Below are 20,213 nucleotides of genomic sequence, written 5' to 3' on the forward strand. Positions count from 1 at the left end.
GAATTCCTCTCAGAATTCTTCTCAGAATTCTGACTTTTAAGTGAGAATTGTTTGAATAAATTCAGAATTCTGACTCTATTCTCAGAATCCTAACCACCATTATTTTTTCTTCAGAGGCCCTAATCCTCTTCCTTACATTCATATGTGGATAAAAATCGTTTGTCTGTTTTCAACTTAACAACTAGGAGCGTGAATGCTTATCCGCTTGAATGCTATCCATGCGTCATCATCACGTGACATAGACAAAACAAAACAAAAGGACAGATGCAAATGAGCAATGGCAGAGGAAGGTTTAGAAAACACCTTTTCCCTTCTGATACTGCACGTGAAGCAATCAGGTTTGAAAAAAATGTTGGATCTGCTATAATAAAATCTTCCAGTTTCCATAAAGCATAATGGCTGAGACCTCCCAAAGGGACCATATTTACTTCTGTAAAAACTGCAACACATGACAACATGTACACGTGTCGCAGTGTGCATGCCTGCGACGTCACAGGTGCATTCTCTTTTCAGTGCAAGTAATTAATGCTTTCGCAATATAACATGTTAAATAACAAAATCCGAATTAAAAAGAAAAAGAAATCAAAATTCAGAATCACGCCTTGCTGTGTCAACGTAGGCGACTACTAGTGAGCACTTCCATCCAAACTAAGTCTTAAACTTTATATTTCAAAAAGCAAATTGACTTGCACTTGGCTTCAGTTGTATATCAGCAGTATTTTTTTTCCTTCTGTACTTCATTTAAAGGGAAAGACAAGACCTAGCATAAATGACCCTCATGTAAAAGACAATCAATTTCCCACCAAAAAAATTACTCTGCTTAAAGAACGCAGCAATTTTCTGATGTCAGTTACACCCATGCACATACACACTCACAGACACGAGCAATGTTGTCACGGATAACTTAAAAAAAGTCATTTAATTACTGATTACAGATTACACCTTAAAAAAGTACTCTAGTTTCATTACTGATTACTTTATTATCAAAGTAACTAAGTTACTTCAAAAGTAACGTATCAGTTACTTTTTACCAATTTTACTCCTTTTGATGCCTCAACAAAAATGATAACATAAAAATGTCATCTCGTGTAATTGAATTTTTCACATAAGGTTTAATCTTCGATTTAGCGGGGGTTTAATTAGTCACTAGAGTTGATATCAAACACCATTGACTCGCGCTAGCTTAGCCACTACGGAGCCCTGAAACTAACAAATAACTGACAAACTGCACGGAATTTGTTCAAATCAAATCCAACGACTAATTAAACCCCCGCTAACTCCAAGATTAAGCCGAATGTAAAAAATTCTGAACTTCCCCTTTGAAATAAAGACCTAGACGTTAAAATGTTGTCTATAAAAGTTGTAAAGCAATAAAACAAACAGCAAAAATTAATGAAATGAACAAAATAACGTACAGTTTTCATAATGGGTTGAAATCATTTTTCAAACAGATCATGTGACTAGCACCTTGGAGACTATCCTTTGCTTTGCTTAGCCAAAACTACATCAGAGGAGGCAAGATGGATATTTAGAATTTCTTTAGACCTAAGGTTTCAAACGCTACAAACAACAACTTGAACAGTTGATTGAACTCGAACAGTGTCAAGATTTGTATATATATACTATATACAGTATTGGCCAAAAATTTGGAGACTCCTCAAAGGTGGATACTTTGAAGAATGTAGAATACAAAACCTGTTTTCAGTTATTTCACTTTCTTTGCCATTCCACATGTTCGTTCATAGGTTTGTTGTCTTCATTGAGTATTTACAATAGTAGTGAAAATACATAAAACGCAAAAATTATGACTTGTGTCCAAACTTTTGACTTTTGTTTCAGTCTTCAACATGCTTTTCCCCCAGTCCCACAAATGTAAAACTCTGCCTATGATTACAAACTCGTAACTATAAAATGTACATAATTACATATATTATAAAGGCTGGTTACAAACTGTAGAAGTGCTGGCTGTCTCGTTACCTGTCGGCTTTGTTTCGAGTTTTTTCGCGTTGTGCTGTAATTCCAAGTGCTTCCTTGTTGAATTGGATGTGGAGTTTTTACTTTTTAGCGGTCGACAGTCTGTCTGAGTCAGCGTAGAGTTTGCAACGCACGGAGATATTTTTGTCATCTTTACTGGACTGATATGCGAAGTAATGGCTGTATCTCCAATGAGCAAATGCAGCCGTTTGTTGTATAACTCCGACTCCTTTACTGTTAGCATCATGATAAGTAACCAGGCTATGTTGTTGACCGCCGTGGCAGACGGCAAGCACAGAGCATGGTAATACACGTGACCCGTTGTTTTTCCGATGAGAAAACGTGAGATGTGATGTCACTCCCAAATTCAAGAGCGATATTTAGAATTTCTTTAAACCTAAGCTTTTAAACGCTACCAACAACAACTGAGCTTAAACAGTTGATTGAACACGAACAGTGTCAAGATGTGTTTATATATATTAACCGTATAGGCCAAAAGTTTGGAGACACCTCAAAGGTGAGATACTTTGAAGAAGGTAGAATATAAAACCTGTTTTCAGTTATTTCCCTTTTTTTTGCCATTCCAAGTGTTTTTATTTCTTTTATTTCTTACAATAGTAATGAAAATATAGAAAACGCAAAAATGATCAGGTGTGTCCAAACTTTTGACTTTTGTGTCAGAGTCATCAACATGTTTTGCCTCCAGTCCCACTAAAGTAAAACTCCGCCTATGGTTACAAACTCTAACTATAAAATGTACATAAAGACTGGTTACAAACTGTAAAAGTGCAGACTGTCTGGTTACCTCTGGGCTTTGTTTCTGGTTTTGTCGTGTTGTGCTGTAATTCCAAGAGTTCCTTGAATTGGATGTCGAGTTTTTAGCGGTTGACAGTCTTTTTGAGCCAGCGCAAAGTTTGCAACGCATTGAGAAATTTTTGACATTTTTACCGGACAGAAATGTGAAGTAATGGCTGTATTTCCAGTGAGCAAATGCAGCCGTTTGTGGTATATCTCCTGCCTTTCACTGTTAGCATTCAGACGAGGCAGTGAGGCTATGTTGTTTATCGCCATGGCAGACAGCGCTCGCATGGTAATACACGTGACCCGTTTTTTTTTTTTTCCCCGATGCAAAAACATGAGATGTGATGTCACTCCCAAACTCAAGAGCAACATTTTCTATTCAAATGCTCTTCAAACATTACTACAGTATTCTTTATTCTACATACAATATGAGGCAACAAAAAAATAGTAGTGCACAGGCACTAAGGAAACGAACTGTAATCAGATTACTGGCTTGGAAAAATGAACGCGTTAGATTGCTTGTTACTTAAAGAAAGTAATCAGATTACAGTAACGCGTTACTGACAACACTGTACTTGAGTACAGGTATATGGATAATGACATCAAGAGGAAGGGCAGGTAATCTGGGATACTCTCAGTTAGTTGATTGCATAGAATGGCACCGTTGACTCGCGCTAGCTTAGCTACTCACAAATAACAGACAAACTGCACCGAATTTGAAGAAATCAACTCCACCGACTAATTAAACCCCTAAATCGAAGATTAAGCCTAATGTCAAAAATTCTAAAATTCTCCTTTAAAATAAAGAACTACTTGTTCAAATGTTGCCCATAAAAGTTGTTAAGCAATAAAACAAACAAACAAAAAAGGAATGAAATAAATAATAAGTCAACAAAGTATTTCACAAAGGGTCAAAATTATTTCTCGAACAGATGATATCACTAGCAGCTTAGAGACTGTCCTTTGCTTTGTATAGCCAAAACTACTCCTGAAAAGGCAAACTGGACATTTAAAATTTCTTTAGCCCTAAACTTTCAAAAGCTTCGACAACAACTGAGCTTGAACCAAGAATTGAACACGAACAGCGTCAAGATGTATATACATAAGTTAACTTTATTGCTGACGCTGTGTTTCAGGGTCATCAACATGTTTTGCCACCCCACAAATGCAAACTCCGGTGACCACTTGCTGGAAATCCCCACAATTATGCATTTAAAAAATCATTCTTGGTGGGCGTGGGTGGCTTCAAATTATCAAACTTTTTTTTTCTGCCCAAGATAAAGAGGTTGTCTCTCCCTTTAAGGCAAAGTTGTCATGTTGACAGAGCTTATGAAGACATCTCAGGCATCTGGTTCTCCCTCAGCTGAGCCACATGTGCTCCTCTGATCATGCCAACTGGCCTCTTACGTGTGTTTTTCTTGAGCCTGTGCTCTCTGCCATGACCTCTCACCCTGATGCTCTCCTTTGCTTTGTTCTGCAGGTCAGAGTCCAAACACACGCTGCCAGATCACACTTTGGTATGCTGAGGCACACACGCAGGTAGGTCCGCTCCAGGTGCCCCCCACGCTCCCTCCCGAAGGGATCCCCCACTGCTCCACGGCACTCGGGTCAGGTCCGAGGGCCCGGTGGGCTGTGAGCACAGGTCAACGAGGGCTCGGACGGCCTGGAGATGAGACAGCGGACTGGCGTGAGGATCCGTGTTTGATGTGTCTCCGGACTGGGCTACTATGTTACAATGTTGCTGTGGCTTTAATTAGATCTGTCGGCTGCTACTTCCTGGCTGACAGGCGCTAGCAAAACACTCGCTTTGTAATCTCTTACAGGTTGGGACCGTCTCAACCGGATGTGGAAAAAAAGGCTCACACTTTGGATTTAAAAATGCAGAAACTTGTTTCAAGGAAAATAAGCATGTATAAATAAGCATGTGGCTTAAAACACAGACAAGACTGAAAAAGTAGTTTCTGCTTTTGCACACCTCTTTAAAAGAAACTGCTGTATTTTAAGCCAAAGAACTGTTGTGTTTGATAGAACAATATGTCTATATGCTGCCATAGCAGATTCATGGCGCATTAAGCTCCCGAACTATTTTTAGTTTGTCCGTTTTACCCTGGAAACCCCCGTTTACAGACGTCACGCTACCGCTTTTGCTTCTTCCCAGCCATAAAACGAAGGTAACAATTATATTTAATATTTGAAATGTCTGTCATTTTTAGCTTAGGATCATTAATTGCTGTTTAATATTCATTAAAAAAAAAAAAAAACGACTTTAAAAAATTATTTAGTCGCATATATAAACTTTTAAACATATTACGTCACAATGAAAAAAATGGCGTCTGTAAAAACGTCACGGATATCTACCTCATAACTATCGCTTAATTGAATTTTTTTTGTTGTCACTGTTGTATTTTCTTCGATACGTTAGATGATAAATAATCGATCCAAACAAACAAACAAACAAACAAACAAAAAAAAAACTTTTAAAAGTGTAAATATGTGAAAAAGAAAATCTTGGCCTCTCCTTGATGTCTGCGATTTCTGCATCGCGACCCTTGTTATGTTTCACTCATAAAAATTCCACAAAATCGAGCTGTGGCCATTCACAGCTGTGTCTTGACACTTGTTCATACATGCTACAAACAGTTTTTGGATCAAAACAAGGTAAGTACGCGATAATATCTCGTTAAAGTCATGGCGTCTTTAATTCTGCTCTCGCGTGCTCTCACCTCCAGATAGGGTTTTACTGTTTAAAAAAAAAAAAAAAATCCAAAACTTCCCTCCAGTTCTAAATTTTTCTTCCCCCAGAAAAATGAGATTTTAAGCTTTCCAATGATGTACCACACATGCATATCGGACAATTTTGAAAGTTGGCCAAATTGGGGGTTTCAGAGCGGAACTTCAAGTCACCACAGTGTTTTCCGCCATGTACTCTCTGCATGTACGATAATTTACTGTGATGCAGCCTCTCTCAGTCTAAATAAAATGGACATTTATCGCCGTTAATGACACTTAAACATGATCGCTGTCAATGGCAGCCAATTAAAAAAAAAAAAAAACAGTACACATTATTTGCATTTTAATTCAATTCACTGGGTAAACAAGATTAAAGATGTATTTCGAGGTGCAAAATTAATTACAGTAATTAAATTCGTAAGACATTGACAAAATGCTTCTCAGTTTTTCATATTTTTGGACAAAAAATTTATTTTTAATGATTATTTAAATCTTTTTGTTGTTTACTAACTTCTTCATATTTCAATGAACTTGTTGGCATAAATAAGCTGGTTTGACAACCAACATGAACTCCAAATGAAGAATATTGGAGATAAACACCAAAGAGGGTAGGAGACAAATCCTGAAAATGAGTCGCACTCGCTTTGTGAGGAAACAATCTTAGCGAGAAAAAAAAGGCAGAAAATTCCGTTTTCACGATGAGTGGCTGCGTGTTATCAGTGAACAATGCAAAAAAAGGAAGAAATGCTTGCTATATCTGCACGCCTAAATTTTGAAGTTATATCGTAAGTAATAAGTACACAATACAGAGATCTGTTTCCGAATGTAAAACTTAAGTATTCAGAAAAATAATATTTGTTTTCTTCCCACTACTGATGTCAGCCCATGTGTGTGTGCTTCTATGCAATTGTGTTCATTTAACAGCCAGGTATCAACATCGCTGTCTGTCTGCCATGCTAATTAACTGTGAAGTCACTGTATTGAAGATATGGAAGAGAAAAAGAACGGCAGCTCACACTGTTAAAATGACCACAGCAGCTCCTCCACAGGGTGTGATCCAAATATGAACACCGATTATGTGTTTTGTTAAAAAAAGAAGAAGAAAAAAAGGATGCAAAAATGATATGACCAAATTCCAAAAATCTTTGTGGGTAAACAGTGGATATTGTTAAAGGTTCATATTTTTTCATTAATTTCGATTTGAATGATGCCTAACAACTTGATGAAGTTGCCTCTCTTGAGTTACATTCTATTACATATTTTACCAATGATAGAAAAACAAATAATTATCATAATATTCATTCCTGAAACCAAAAAAAAAAAACTTTGGACCAAAGTTATTATAACATTATACAGTGAGTGACACCTCTGAGATTGACCATAATCAATTATTGCAGGCAGTGTTGTTTTTGGCAGCTCTTTTAATGTCCATTTCAGTCCGAGTCTTTTGGACGAAAATACAATATTAGTCATATTTTAGTCATTTCAAAAAGAATTACTAATTTCGTTTAATTTTACTCGAAGGTTACTCAAAATGTTTTCGTTCGTAAAAGTCTAAGTCAAAAAATAATTAAGTAAACAAAGGTTACCAACAATTTCAAATGAACATTGATATTGTATTATCTAAAAAGACATCGCCCACTTGGTGATAATACACACTCAGCAGGGAAACAATACATTATTTTCAATTACACCCACACTAGACGCTGCTTACTATATGTAAAAAATGTTTCAGAGATTAAGAGGACGCTCGCTGCTAGTGTGACTGTGAATGCTATGCTAACGCTACGAGTTACATTTAGTGATAATCTCTCAGAACAGACCTTTCAAGGCTAAAGCAACTATGCATATTTTCTCTTGCCAACATCTTACCGTGTGTTTCAAAACAAGCAAGCCTGGAGAGGAGAGACCACCAGAGAGTTAGGGGCCGGAGGGCGCATCACGTCCCATGAGTGACACAACCAGACAGTGATACAATGCAGGCTAACTATACATAAAAATGTTATACATTGTGAACATGTGACGGAAACTATGGCGCACTTTCATCTCGTTCTTGTCTCGTCAGACGAAAATAGGCGTTCGTCTCGTTATGTTTTAGTCTCCCAAGACGCGATTTTAGCACGTTATTGCCTCATCATTGTCATGAAAAAATTGTTCGTCGACGAAATTTTTTCATTATCATCATCGTTGACGAAAACAACACTGAATGCAGGTTTATATTACAGTAGAGTTTGTGTATTTTATCGCCATTGACGATTGTAGATGTCCAATCCATTTTAACTAGGAGGTTTAGCAGTAAATGATCTCAGACAGCTTGGAACAAAAATGTTTTTTTAAAATAAAAATTTTGGTAAAATGTACTTGCATATTCTAAAAGTATTTACAGTATTTAACATTTCTAAAAGATTTAAATTATATAATATAATGGAAACTGTACAAAATGAGGACAGTATTTAGAGTGGTTTAAAGTGTATGTTTCAACTCTGCATCGAGGAAACTGCCGGAATCCACACGAATCGTGGCTTTCAGACATAAGGAAATGTATCTGTACTTTACCGGCTTGGCCACATTAAGACTAGAGGGAAATTGAGCAACTCCTACCTAGCAGCTGACATCATGCCCGATTACTTTTTTAGATTACGCTGAATATGTAAATTTAACTTACTCTATTATCTGTAAGAGATCACACTGAAAAACGACACGCCCTCAATTACGTTTATTTGCTTTTGCTCAGCTATAAAGTTCCGCTGAAAATTTTGCAGTCTTTTCCTAAGCCCTTTAATCGGTGAACAGTTGTCTGATCTAGTTTGCCATAGTGAATTCGTTCGTTTCCTGCTTATCAAATGTGGTCATTTTGTCTTAGTCAAGAAATTGAGAAATAGTAGTATAGTCTTGCGATACCTACGTCATCAACCTCTGCACAGTGAAGCGATACATTAGTTGCTGTGCTCAGACACAGCGTGTGTCTGTGATGTACTAAACATGTGACTAGGCAACAAGCCGGTAAACGGCTAATGTGCGTGTCAGCTTACAAATTGCATTTACACATAGCCAGTGCCGGATAAATACAAGTACAGTACATTACCGTACTTCATTGTATGTCTGAAAGGGGCTAGCATGGGTTGCGTGCTGTCTAAAGAGCATTTCATTCAAACATGGCCCTACTTAGATAAATAAAGAAATATCATATCCAATGTGTAAAACACACATTTTTATAGTTAATAATAATAAAAAAAATAAGGGGATGTTTTATACATAAGAACCCTAAGATGAAGAAAATTTATTTTGATATTTTTAGGTAACTTGAAGTTGTGAAAATGTGCTCTGCAACACTCTGGACTGTTTGGAAAACCTATTAATGGAATGTCATGAGACACATAGCGCATTCTAATTGTAGGGTTAGGAAATCATATTACATTTCCCAACGTATAATGGTAGGTCACCATTTTCTTATTAAACACAGGGACACGAAAAGAAAAAGTCTGAACACTAGAAATCCCAATCGATCAAATCCTATACAGTAAATACTAATAATTTAGGGATGCGTATTACACTTGAGTGCATACTATACACGGTGTGACATAAGGACATTGACAGGACCTGAGGAATCTAGGCAAGATGGCCGCCTAGAGATTACATCTACCAACATGCCGCACAACTCACCCAGGTGTGGCTGCTTAAGCCACTGGATGAATGTGTAGCCCAGAGAAAAAACACAGAATTACAGTATATACCAAATCATAGACTTCACTATCAGTTGACGGGACACGGGGCTCGAGGTCCATCGGTAGGGGGCCTATTTTCAAAAACTTAAAATTCAAATATTTTCAAAACCAAAGCCGCTAGCCACCCAAAACTAAAACAGGCACCTCCCTTAGGCATATATGAGTCTCCGTGAGCAGCGACTATCAAAAAATTCAAAGTCGTTTCCTAATAAAATCCCGATTAATTATTTTTTTATATAAGTATGACAAAACTTATAATGGCAAAAAAATTTCAAATGTTACGTTGGATGCACAAAAATCACCAAATGCAGAGATGATCACCTATATTTTTAGGATCAATAGCAATATTTGACATATCATATAGGTTTTTGCCCGGAATTTAGTGCAAGTTTTCAAACAGAAAATCACTCAATTTTCACATCAGAAACTTAATACTTGAGGAAAGCATGAAGAACCATCTTAATTTTACTCAACAAAAGCAAAATAGGCATTTTTCACAACTTATTTAGGTTTAATTCCAATGTTACTATTGCCTCAGCACGTCTTGCAGGCTATCTGGCCCTCATTGTTTTTAGATTGAAATGTTATAAAAAAATCAAACACATAAAATGGGGAAAAAAATTGTATGGATGTCTAAAGTACTAATTTTTTTGCCAAAAAACGGGCCGCTGGCCGAACATTACCTGATCATTTGAATGTACAGTTATGCTATTGTGTATGGATAAAACTTGGTGGCTATCACAAAACAGAGCTTTTTAAGTTCAAAATTAATAAATGCGTACATCAAGGCATTTCTATAGATATGAATACAAAACAGTCTAGATTTCTGGTTAAAAGCAAAAAAAAAAAAAAAAAACGGGCAGTTATCATTCATTGTACGGAAATATTTACAGCTAAAGTTACGCTAATGTGTATGGATAAAACATGGCGGCCATGACAAAACAAAGAGTGAAAGTTCTTGTAAAGAAATTCGTAAATCCCAGAATTTCTATATATATATGAACACAAAACAGTTTAGATTCTTGTCTAAAAGCAAAATCAAGCAGTTATGATTCATTTTACATAAATATTTCAAGCTAAAGTTACGCCAATTTTTTCCCCATTCATTTTTCACAACGTTTCAAAGTGCATGCATGGTGCTATTTTATATAATAATTGCCTTGAAACCTTGACCAAATCACCCTTGAGACACTCCTGCCTGCTTGTTTGGAGTAAAACTTTCGTCCTTTTCCACATAAATTCGTTGTTTGATCACACCCTGTGTTTGAGTTTATAGCAGTGAAAGCTGCACGACGCTCTGCCTGGCCAAGACCCTTACGGGAAGGCGTGGTGCAATGTCTGTAAGAGCTGTCTAGTCTACTGATGGTGAAGTCTATGACCAAATATATACAGCATAACGACACTAAAGAGAATTCATGACATTTGAAATTGCATTCACGCAATTTCACACTCGCAGAAGTGTCGTCAGCACATGCACTACCTTTTCGAACATTAGCCTTTCTCAGTGAGTCGACAGCGCCTTTAATCGCTCCAGAAAGTAATTGAAAAAAGCAAATTGACGAATGCATCAGCTGCTCCTGTGTTGTGTGCTTTTTCAAGTTTTATGCAAATTCCGCAGTCACACGGTGAGAATATTGAGCAGGGACCACTCGGTAAGAAGTGGAACATCACTCACTACTTCACTAATACTAAATTTTATACTCATGGCTAGCTTGCCACTTTTTGTAGCCCCACCTTTCTATATGTATAAAGTGTATAAAAGTGGCCAAGACTGAGAGGAGGGAGGGGGGACACGCTCTGCACACCTAAAGAAAACTGGATGTAGTACTAACGGCAGTCTGGGCACCGCATATGGTATCCTATTCATATAGTACTGATGTCTTCACCGATGTGAAGTTTTAACATTTGCGTTATTACCTCCTCTTTCATCTTAAAAAAAAAAAAAATTAATGAAATGTTGGTTTTGTTCCTAGGGGGCGCTACACACATTTACACTTTTTTTTTTAATTTATTATTTTTACATTTTATCAAGGTTTTCACCAGTGTTCACCTGGCTGTTGAGTTTGGTGAGTTTTGAAGCATTCTGAGGGGGTCAAAGTAGGGCTCAAGGCGTCAGCGGGACAAAGAATGACTGCTAGGGGGCGCTACATAGTGTATTTGGAATTTGTCTTTACACGGTATCAAAGATTGCACCTGTCTTGACCTGCCTGCCGATTTTGGTGCATTATGAAGCATTCTAAGGGGATCAAATTGAGCTCAAAGGGGCTGCGGAACAAAGAATTACTATAATAATAATAATAATAAAACCGAGGAACCACAATTGGTTACCTAAAAAAAAAACATTGTCACCTGCATATCCATACTGTTCGGTTATGGATGTGTTCTAAGTCAAATAAAATCAAATCAACTTTTATTTGTTTGGACCAGTGCTTCTCAATTATTTTCTGTTACGCCCCCCCCCAAGGACGACATAAATGTTTCGCGCCCCCCCAAACTCTGCCGCCACTGTAAAAAGTATCATTTGTCTATGATATTACTATTATAAGTACGCGTCTGCCTCACATTGTATCCTTTTTTTTCTATTAGAGAAAATAACAGAGATCAACTTACAAAGTACAACTTTATTAACATTGTTTTGTTTGTAACAGAAAAGACTTAAAGCGCATCAATTTGCCTGAATTAAAAAAAAAAGTCACATCCAAACTGTAAAAATACACTCAAGGTACATTTGATACTGAAAAATAAAATAAGTAAATAATAACAAATTCAAATTGATTACAAACATTAACTTATGAGGACAATATGCCAAAAAATTTGATCGAAAAAACAAAACTAGATAGAGGAAGAAAAAAAAAAGTGTCTTTGGACAGAAGGACAGTTTTTATTTTCGCTGCTCGCAGCTCCCAGTATCACCTCTAGTTTGCAATGATGTGGGGTTATATTGCACTGAGCATGCTAACAGTGCTCACTGGTTTACTGATATAAGACTGACAAAGCGGGACGATTGTTGGCAATATTCTGCACGTTTTCGCTGAAAAACAACCAAGCGGCTTATCAATGAGATTGGGGTCTAATGTCTTTAAGTGGCATCTTAATTGATTTGGCTTCCGGCTGTCCGCTATAATCATTTTTAGACACAGTAAACAGTGGTCTTTCCTCATCTACCACTGTATTAAATGTCAAAGCCAAAAGGTAAACGGCCCAAGAAAAGCGCATTCTCGGCGGCCGAGGGAGAACCGTAGGTGAGGGCGGTCGTCGTGACGATCCCAAGCCGAAAATGGCACATCTCGGGCGGACACGTGAGAACCGGAGAAGACAGTGGGTCGCTGCGATAGTCCGGCCGGAAAACGGCTTTCGAAAACGGCGCACAGCTCTCCAGCTCTTCATGAGTCTCTTCCGTGTGCTCTTGCTTACTTCAAAAATACTGCGCCCACTTTGAAAATGAGAGCGCCACTGCCACCCACTGAGTGGATGTGCAAGTACACTTTATTCTAGTACGGCCCAAAAAAAAAAAAAAAAAGCATGTTCCCCGAGGTCACATGCGCCACCTCTGGCATCGCTTTGTGCCTCCCTGGGGGGGCGCGCCCCACTATTTGAGAAGTACTGGTTTAGACCAAATCACAACAACAGTTATCTCAAGGAGAAAACAAGATATGTTTTAAGGTGTAGTAGCCCTACGATGGATTTCGATCTACTTGAGCTTTGTAGCTTTTTTTTTTTGTCCCCCCCAGGTAAGACTAACGCCCACCCACACCTGGCATCCTGGCAACACCACTGAATTGGGAGCTTGTTTTGTCATTTTTTTTCCTTGGCTTCTCTGTCATATTTTGGACACTTTTGGTTTAGCGAAACTGCTCAATCTGCTGTTTAATCCAATTAAGATCTGTGGCACTGAACAAACAGCGTCCTGGGCTCATTCCTGTTAAGGTGTACGTCACAGGTTGTCACAACAGGAAATGCTGTTAATTTTCCTCCCAATGAAGTGAAATTGTGAAACTGAAATGCCTGATAAACTCTCAGTGCTCACTGTTTGGAAAACTCCACTCTATTGAGTGTTTTGTGAAGATGCCGCTGACGTGTTCTCCCTGCTCAAAGACGCGTTAAGTAACCACTGGATATCGCCCACTGAGGAGTAGTGTGGTGAAATTGATCTCAGATTAGACGAGTACGAATCATCCGCTCTCCCCCTTTGTCCCCGCCAAGTTGGTGGATCTTGACTTAGAACTCCTTAAAAGGGAGACTTCACAGCTGGCTGAAGCATACTAATACCCTGGACTCATTAAATTAATGGGAGCCTGATTCTCCTTATGCTCCATGTGCACCGTTGCCCTTTGAGTTTGCTGGGGCTAGAGGCTGCACAGCACTTTGAAAGCCCTGACCGGCATATTGAGCGTGTTTTAATAGAAGCCTTTTGAGACTTCTGGTAAGATGCGCCATAACTCTTTGCCTTCAAGTCCTCGCACCTCTTTGTGTGATCTCGTCACATCGTCGCTCTATGCTCCATCGAGGCCTGGAGACAGGAAGGGGACCGAGCGCGGTAAATGAGGCCAGAGGTGTCCATATCTGAGCAGAGGCCATTCTTTCATGAAGATGTGCATCTTTAAGACATGCGCCTGTATCCGCTTTGATGTAGAAAGGTGCTCGGTAGATGACGGACGAAGAAGCCTAACACTTCTAGTTGCCTCAAGGGATAAGAGCGCGTCTTCTTGTCGGACGGTAGTTCTTTACGCTGTTGATTTAATTACGCCAGCGTGTATAACTGCCGTGAAATAAATGGAAGTCCCTCATAGCATCATTATGAAAGTCAATGTCCATCTAATGGGAAGACATGCTGAGAATCATTCCATACTGAAGATGAGGGAACGTCAAGAAGCTGACGATTCATCGCCGAAGGTGGCGAAAGCGGAATTCCAAGGTGCGAAGGGCAGAGACAAAGCGGTTTTTGAAAATAGCTATTATTGTAATGGGTAGAAAAGAATATCAATAAGACTTTTGCATATTTGCCCAACAGCTGTAAGATGAGTTGGTAAGACAAGAAAGCGAAGGAACTCACATTACCATAACAAAAAAATAAGCATGAATACATCAGCCTGAAAGTTATCTCACTGAAAACATTAAGATAAACATAATTAGCTCCAAATGAAAATATTAGGACAATAATATCTTGCATATAAATAACTGTTAGTACAAGACGAATAGATTTCCACTCAACAACTCAGGGTAACAATATTAGTTTAACTCACACAGAGGTAGATGAAAAAGGGCCGGTGTGTGTGCTGGCTTTTTTTTTTTTCAACCAATATGGCACGGAGAGTATCTGCTAAAACAAGCAGCACCTCACTGCAATCAACTAATGACAGATTGGGAAAAACTGTCCTCTTAATCAGTTGGAGAGAAAACCTGCACCCACCTACAGCGGCATTTTCTCGACTAGGTTGGGCACCACTCCTCTACAAATAACTGTATATAGGCCTCTAAGAAGCCCCCCATCCCTCCACCCCCACCCAAAAATCTAATTTGTTTAAGAAAATTCCTATTAATCTGTTGAAAATATGTCTAAATCTTGTTAAGTTGAGGCTTAAAATCTGCAGTTTTACTTCAAAGACAGCAAAAAGAGTCCAATCCAAATTAAAAACGAAATAACAGTAAGTCCACCTCATTTTGATTCTGCGAGTGCTTAGCAGTAATACAACATCTAAATTTTGAACCTGCTTGGATTATATACATTAGAAAGAGTTTGTATTGGTTTTGCTAGTGTTCCAGCCAACGATAGTGAGGCTTGCTCCCGTAAAAAAAAAAAAAAAAAGTTCAGCTGTCTAAAGCCTATTGCTTATATATTGCTTTCGCTTGCAGCGGTTCAACTTTTTCGGTAGTAAACACAAATATGGGTTAAAAAAAATGGCTTAGTCAGGTACTCGTGGTCATGCCACGCAACCATTTCCTTAGAATTCACGTGTGATGAACATCCTCCATATCCTGGAAACCTTCCAGTAGTGCCAGGCTGCACTGATTGGATTTTCATAAAGGCCTCAGACAGTAATGATGCCTCAAGCCTTTGATCGCCGCCCGATATCGCAACATGGCGGCGTGTTCGGCTCTTCGCCGCTGCTAACAAGCAGCCACCACATTTACGTGCCTCCCACTCCAAGGCGTAATTTATTCCCATCACTCAGGATGCGCGAAGATCCGTAGGTCGCCACGGTACCTGGCAACAATGCGGGATGCGGCCGGGCAGTGGGGGGAGGATTTGATGCAATCAAGAAGCAAAGGGCCACGGTTACCAGGCAGGTTTGGAGCCACGTCCGCTCCCACTGTGACACGGCACTCATCTTCGCAACACCGGACCAAAAAAGAGGGGAAGCGCGCTGAGATCTTATCCCACAGAAGCCAATTTCCTCCACCAAAGTTCTCCTTCTCAGAGTGTGGCTCAAGCACTTCAAAGTGGAGAGCCATACAGAGAGCACGATTCATTTGGCAGCTCATGTTGTCCGCCTTCAAAAAAGCCAAAGCTCGCCGCGAGACGCTCGGCGGGGCTGATTCCGGCTTCAGAGAGGGGAAAGAATTTGGCGGCGGCTTAGGGCGCCCATCCCCATCCAGAGGTGGGCTCTTTTTCATCTTAGCGACCGAGTTTGGTGACTGGGCGCTTCACAGGTGGGAGTCGGCCTGGGTCAAAGAAGTGCGCTTGCTAAGGACTGGATTTGCCGCTGTTATTTTTCTATTAGGGCAGAATTATGCTAAGCCTTCAGAGGCCATCTTTGTGTTGCTATGGCAGCCCATATTTCCTACCGGGTTGTGACCTTGAATGACTACAGTGCAAAGCCAAGTCGCCCCCGCACCCTTTGAGGATTAGAAGCAGGGTCTCTTAGTTATGCAAAACACCTCTGATATGATTGAGCCTTGAATGCTTGAATGACAAACTTTATTGAGATTGCCTCTCTTTTCATCTGATTATTGTCACTTGATTATTTCCAATCACTTGGCACGGCTTCAAACGTCGCTTTGTTAAGGACCACGCCGAGCTATTCTTTTCCGGCACCGCCACAAAAGCCCGTGTCGCAGAGTATTCATGGGACAAAACATGCGGGACAGCAATTCTCCAACAGAATGAAGGGAAATTAGATCACTTTGGAAGGGGAAAATGAAACTAGCATCTTTTAAAAATCGCCTTTTTATGAAGAGGATTTGTCAGACCGGACGCCAGATCTCTTTTAGATATCTCTAGATATCAAAAAAAAAAAAGTTTCAGTCCTTTTGACAAAGATTTTATTTAGTTCTGAAATTATCATATAATAATACCCTTAATGTATTTAATTCGTTGGCTACCATTGACGTCTATCGACACCAATGGCAGTGAATAAGCTAATGTTTTGTAGCTGTTTGTCTTCATCTGAACCTTGAGCCTTAGGCAAAGTCAAGGAGGAAAAAACCGAAACCCCAATTTGGCAAAAATCTTCCGTTTTCTGCTAGGAAGCCAGAAAAATGCTGGGAGAGCCTACTAGAACATCTGAAATGCATTCAGAGTGATGAAAGGGCACTTTACTGGTGTCAATTGAGTGTTGACGAGGTGGAGGTAGACATGAACAGTTAAAAATTACTGTCGTTGTTTGTACAGCACTTGAAAGGAGCAGACAAAATGCCAGGAAAAGCTGACAAGAATGGAGATATAATTGCAGTTAATCAGGGACTCTTTAAATGGTGATAAGTGTGTGGTGACTTTAACATAAGGTTGAATTTAATTGGTTCTCAGTTTGAGAATGAGTTATCAAGTTTAGCTGTCTGCTTGGTGTCATTTCTGGTCTCAGTCCTTTCCGGAGTTGCATTTGTTACTTTTATTGAAAGCTATTTGGGGAAATTGGAGTTTCTTGTGTACCCAAAACACAATCGATACTCATGATTTGTCGTCTTTCGATTTTTTTTTTTTTTTTTTTTTGTGGCAATCTTTCCAGCTGTTTTGCAAGCTGCCATCAAAGCTACAAGTGAGAGATGCGTATGAGGCAGCCACTGGGACCTGCAAACGGAGACGACTCTTTGAAGGAAGCAGATTGACACTATTGTGATCACAACGCACAACAGGAGGCGACTTTTGAAGGAGGAAAGTGCGCCCAGTGTCGGCTTTCAGGTTACAAACACAAAACACACGTGGAGTGGACGTTGAGCAACCTAACAACGTATGTCCAAACTTGCCCAGCCAAAAAATATCAATAGGTAAATTCCTCCCAATTTTTTCGATGACCAACACACAAAATGAGATTATAATTTTTAAGTACACAAGAGAAGCCTTAGAGAGAGTTTCTCAAGGGTTCATGATGCTTCCATATGGAGCCATATGTATGTATACTTTTTAGGGTTATTCCAATACATTGATTTTATTCGATATGGCGGAAAACACAGACCAGACTGAAAAAGCAGTTTCTGCTCTTGCACACCTCTTTAAAAGAAACTGCTGTATTTGAAGCCAAAACAACTGTTGTGTTTGATAGTACAACATGTCTATATGCTGCCATAGCAGATTCATGGCGCATGAAGCCCCGAACTATTTTTAATTTGTCCGTTTTACCCTGAAAAACCCCGTTTACAGACGTCGCGCAACCGCTTTTGTTTCAACTCAACAGTAAAACAAAGGTAATTAATTATATTTATTATTCAAAATGTCTGTTGTTTTTATATTATAATCATTAATTGATGTCTCATATTTTGTTTAAAAAAAAAAAAACGACTTTAAAAAATAATCACTCGCATATTTTAAACTTCTAAACAAATTATGTCACAATGAAAAAAATGGCGTCTGTAAAAAAGTCATGGATATCTACCTCATATATATCGCTTAATTATATTTTTTTTGTTACAGTCGCATTTTCTCCGATATTTTAGATGATAAATAATCGACCCAAACAAAAAAAAAAAATGGGAAAAAAAAGTTTAAAAGGGTAAATATATGAAAAAAACTCTCGACCACTCCTTGATGTCTGCGATTTCTGCATCGCGACCTCTGTTAAATTACCATGTTTCACCCATAAAATCCCCCAAAAATCCAGCTGTGGCCATTCACAGCTGTGTCTTGACACTCAGTGATTCATGCTACATGGAGTTTTTGGATCAAAACAAGGTAGGCACTCGATAATATCTCGTTAAAGTCATGGCGTCTGTAATTCTGCTCTCGCGTGCTCTTGCCTCCAGATGGGGTTTGGCTGTTTAAAAAACTTTTTTTTTTTTTTTTTAAATGACCTCCTGTTCAAAATTTTTATTCCCCCAGAAAATTGAGATTTTAAGCTTTCCAATGATGTATCACACATGCATATCGGACAATTTTGAAAGTTGGCTAAATTGGGGGTCTCAGAGCGGAACTTCAAGTCACCTGAGTGTTTTCCGCCATATATCGATTGGTTAAAGCAACAATTGAATCGAAATTGATAGAAATGCAGAACTTGTGGTCTTTAAGATATGTTTTGTTATAAAGAAGTGTTTTCATGCATTATCTCGCAATGTTCAAAAATGTCCGTTTTTTTTATATTGCCTAAGGTGAAATTTGTTAAATGTGCACATATTATCGCATGCAATCAATCGAAGGCATTTGAAACAAATTTGTTCATGGTAGAAGTTGTTATATCAGCAAAAATACCATATTGGCCCGAATATAAGACGGCCCTGATTATAAGACGACCCCCTCTTTTTCAAGACTCAAGTTTGAAAAAAAGAATTTTTGAACACATAATTAATTTTTATACAGAAGATAATTACAGTACATCTGAAACAAATGATTATAACAATATATATATGAGAGAGAAGGCATGTTATTTTGCCTCATTCAAATCTTAATATCTGAACATTTAAATATGTAAACTAAACTGCAATCACATTCGTAAATGAATGGTTCCTGGTTTTTGAAATGTAAATAAACCAATCTATTGTGATAAAACAACAAAATTGCAATAACTGCATTAACCATCAAAGTGAAGTCTAACTGTAACTATAGTCTTGAAACAAATCTGAATAAGGAAAAACATTGCAATAAAATAATGCAAACTGGTTAAACTAGTAGCTGAGCTCTGTCATGACAGAACATCGCTTCAATGATATCCGGCGTCATCTAGCGTCCTGAATGGGTATAATGTCTAGACCGCGAATATAAGACAACCCCCTCTTTTTCAATCTTATTTCAATGCAAAAAACACCGTCTTATATTCGGGCCAACACGGTAGTATCATTCTCCAAAGAACTGATATTGTATTGCCATTGAATTGATGATTCACTATCCTATTAAGACACTGACATCATCAGACTTCAATACATTTCGAACTAAGAGCAGGAGTTACAAAACCAGTTCTGACAACCAGCTATTTACAACAGATTTTTTTTGTGTTTGACTTCAGCTCTTGGAAAACAGAACATCAAACCAACGTGTTGCAGTGATAGTTATATTTATGGTTCAGTGTATGGAATCGTATTATTATTTTGCCAAAATTTTCAAGTGACCATTTAATGTGGATGGCTTAAAACACCTGTGATTATTGATTTCTTGCCTGCCATTGACAATGATAAGCCAGTTCATTTAGAATCTTAGGACTTGCTGTGAATTCTCGTGTATAAGTGCCATTTACGGCGATCACTCGCTGCCAGTTGAAAGGAGATTTTGGGCCAAAATACTAACAATATTTGACATAAATTGGCCTTTGGAGTACGTTTACATTTCAGTTGTGAGTTTTTGGGGACTTTTCTGCCTAATTGTAATGTATTGTAAGTCCTCTCCTGCAAATTAGCCAACAAATCCAAGAACCGAGGACTGCTCTTTTTTCGTTTTCCGAATAATAGAGCTGCATCAGAATGTGGTTGGCAGTTTTGGAATTGATCAGTCTGAGTCCCGTGTCGCCTCCCCGTCAAGTGGCAGGTCTGCGTCAGATTTTGTGACAGTGCTCCAGAGCAGTCCCGTGCACGCCTTCGTGCACGCTTACCACCAAAGTGTTGTCAATCATCTTATTTTTGACA

At 38.7% G+C, this 20,213-nt stretch overlaps 1 long non-coding RNA gene across 1 annotated transcript in view; it reads left to right on the forward strand.

The window, feature by feature from the left end:
- Nucleotides 1-18,516, forward strand: part of LOC130924211 (uncharacterized) — a 28,096-nt gene extending 9,580 nt beyond the window's left edge. The window contains exon 2 of the long non-coding RNA XR_009064843.1: nt 4,256-18,516. This is a non-coding gene — a long non-coding RNA (uncharacterized LOC130924211). The remainder of the gene's footprint in view (nt 1-4,255) is intronic.
- Nucleotides 18,517-20,213: the final 1,697 nt, after the last annotated feature.

The sequence above is a fragment of the Corythoichthys intestinalis genome, chromosome 11 (assembly GCF_030265065.1).
Source record: "Corythoichthys intestinalis isolate RoL2023-P3 chromosome 11, ASM3026506v1, whole genome shotgun sequence".
In the NCBI taxonomy this organism is placed as follows: domain Eukaryota; kingdom Metazoa; phylum Chordata; class Actinopteri; order Syngnathiformes; family Syngnathidae; genus Corythoichthys; species Corythoichthys intestinalis.